The sequence below is a fragment of the Myotis davidii genome, unplaced genomic scaffold (genome assembly GCF_000327345.1).
Source record: "Myotis davidii unplaced genomic scaffold, ASM32734v1 scaffold2251, whole genome shotgun sequence".
In the NCBI taxonomy this organism is placed as follows: Eukaryota; Metazoa; Chordata; class Mammalia; order Chiroptera; family Vespertilionidae; genus Myotis; species Myotis davidii.
In genome coordinates, this window is record NW_006283056.1 from 15,790 (window position 1) to 18,578 (window position 2,789).

Below are 2,789 nucleotides of genomic sequence, written 5' to 3' on the forward strand. Positions count from 1 at the left end.
TCCTTTTTTTCTTTTTTCTTTTTTATTCTGGGATTTATTTACCTTCTATAATTGAAACTTTGTTGCCACTCCAGCTCCGAGGCTAGGGCCTGCTGAAAGCAGATATCTAGGGTTTGTTTAGCTTTTATAATTGCAACTTTGTTGCTTAGAGTGGAGCTCAGAGCCCAGCCACAGCAGGGAGGAAGCTTGGCTTCCTCCATCACTGGAGCAAGCAAGCCTCCTGCTCACTTCAGCTGCATGGCTGATGGCCGCCATCTTTGTTGGAGGTTAATTTGCATATCTTGGGGAGCGTAGCGGAAGTATGGTCAATTACCATGTTTGTCTATTATTAGGTTAGATAGTTGATGAGAACTCCCCAAACCTATGGAAAGAGCTAGATCCTCAAATGCAAGAAGCAAAAAGAACACCTAATTATCCCAATCCAAAAAGTCCTTATCAAAGGCATATTGTATTAAAACTGACAAAATTAATGACAAAGAATTCCCAAGGCAGCCAGAAAAAAAGAAGAAAGTAATATGTAAAGAAAAGTTCATTACATTACCTTCAGACATCTTAGCAGAAACTCTGTGACCTAGAAGAGAGTGGAATAAAATACTCAAACTACTGAGAGAGAGAAATTACCAACAAAGAATAATATATCTACCAAAGTCATCCCTTAGCTATAAAGTAAAAATAAAGACTTTTCCCAACATACAGAAGACCTCCATTGCAGAAAGTACCTAAGGAGCTTATTCTATCTGAAACAGAGAACTCAAGGTCTTAAACTATGAGTAAGTTCACCAACAAACAGCATAAACAAGGATAATAACAATAAAAACATAAAAGGAGAAGAGGTAGAGGTCTGAATTGGCAAAGAAAAATACATATCAGAACATTCAAAAGAAAAAGGACCACTGTATGTATAAAATTTTATTTTTTATAAACCTAATGGTAACCACATACACACAACCCAACATTGAGACACATAACTTAAAGCAGGGGTCCTCAAACTATGGCCCATGGGCCACATGCCAATACAAATATTGTATTTGTTCCCGTTTTGTTGTTTTACTTCAAAATAAGATATGTGCAGTGTGCATAGGAATTTGTTCATAGTTTTTTTTTAAACTATAGTCCGGCCTTCCAACAGTCTGAGGGACAGTGAACTGGCCCCCTATTTAAAAAGTTTGAGGACCCCTGACTTAAAGAAAAGAGCCCAGCTGATGTGGCTCAGTGATTCAGCAGCAACCCATGAACCAGGAGGTCATAATCGATTTCTGGTCAGGGCACATGCTAAGGTTGCAGGCTCAATCCCCAGTAGGGGGCATGCAGGAGGCAGCCAATCAATGTTCCTCTCTCTCCATCTCCCTTCCTCTCTCTCTAAAAAAACAATAAAACACATATTTTAGAGAGAGAGAGAGAGAGAAAGAGAGAGAGAGAGAGAGAACATAAGAATACTACCAAACAAAAATAACAGACACAATCACAAATGAAAAGAACAAATGGAGGTACATAGTTACCAGAAAACAAAAGATAAAATGGCTTAGAGAAATCCTCATACATCAATAATTATCCTAAATTTTAAAGAACTGAATTAACCAATAAAGAGGAACAGAGTAGCAGATTGTTAAAAAAACAAAACAAACCTTATGCCGGCTTCCGGAGATATTTAAGATATAAAGACAGACACACTTAAAGTGAAAGGGTAGAAAATCATTCTCCAAGTAAATAGCATCCACAGAAAAGCAGATGTGGCCACACTTAAACCTGACAAAATAGATTTTAAGAAAGGAGACAAGAAAAAAAGACAGACATTTTATAAAGAAGACGGACTACATCAAGAAGACCTAACAGAGAAACCAAGATGGTGGCATAGGTAAACACCTGAAATTGCTGCCTCGCACAACCGATTCAAAAAAAAAACACAACTAAAAGACAAAACGGACATCATCCAGAACCACAGGAAGGCTGGCTGAGTGTAAATTCTACAACTAGGAAAGAGAAAAGCACACTGAGACTCAGAGGAGGTGCGGAAGTAAAGTACGGAGGCACACGCGGAAAGGGCTGGCAACTGAGGACGCGGTTTTCTTTTTCAATCGGGAGGGAGTCTCAAGCTCCCGCTCTGCACTACAGTTCCAGGCTAGTCTCTGGGGACCCAGACTCATACAGGGAGAAACTAGACCAGTGATACGCATGTCAGAGGTGACACGCAAACTCATTTTGGGTGACACGCATCGACAGAGACAAAAAATTGCATAATTCAAATATTTGTCTCTCGCAACGGCCAGAGTTGGGCATCACTCGAGTAATATTATTACTCATGTTACTCATGATCAATAATGCAATTCTAAAACCGGATGTAAACATGTACATCAGTGTTGTGTAGCAAAGATACATAGTGAAAACATCCAAGATACATTTTTCCAATATTGACATTAATATAAAAAGTTTAAGAATTGCACTATAAAGGGACTAATCTTTGCTCATGACATTTTATTTTTACTCAAGTGACAAAATGCCCAATTCTGGAAACAGCCTCGTTATTGTCAACATGTGCCTCAGGTAAGCTTCCGGTGCGTTTGGGTGCATTCAGCAAACAGATGCACTTGATCGCCATGTTCATTAGGAGACAGGAGTGGGAGGGTTAGAAGAAAAAGATATACAGTGCAACAGTGCTCGACGAGACATTCTGTGTGTTGGATAATTGATTATAGCACCATATATTTGTTGGTTATATATACTATCTTTGAATTGTTTTGCACCAGGAGCGATGCAACAACACTGCAAAAAAGTTAATAGGTAAGAAACCT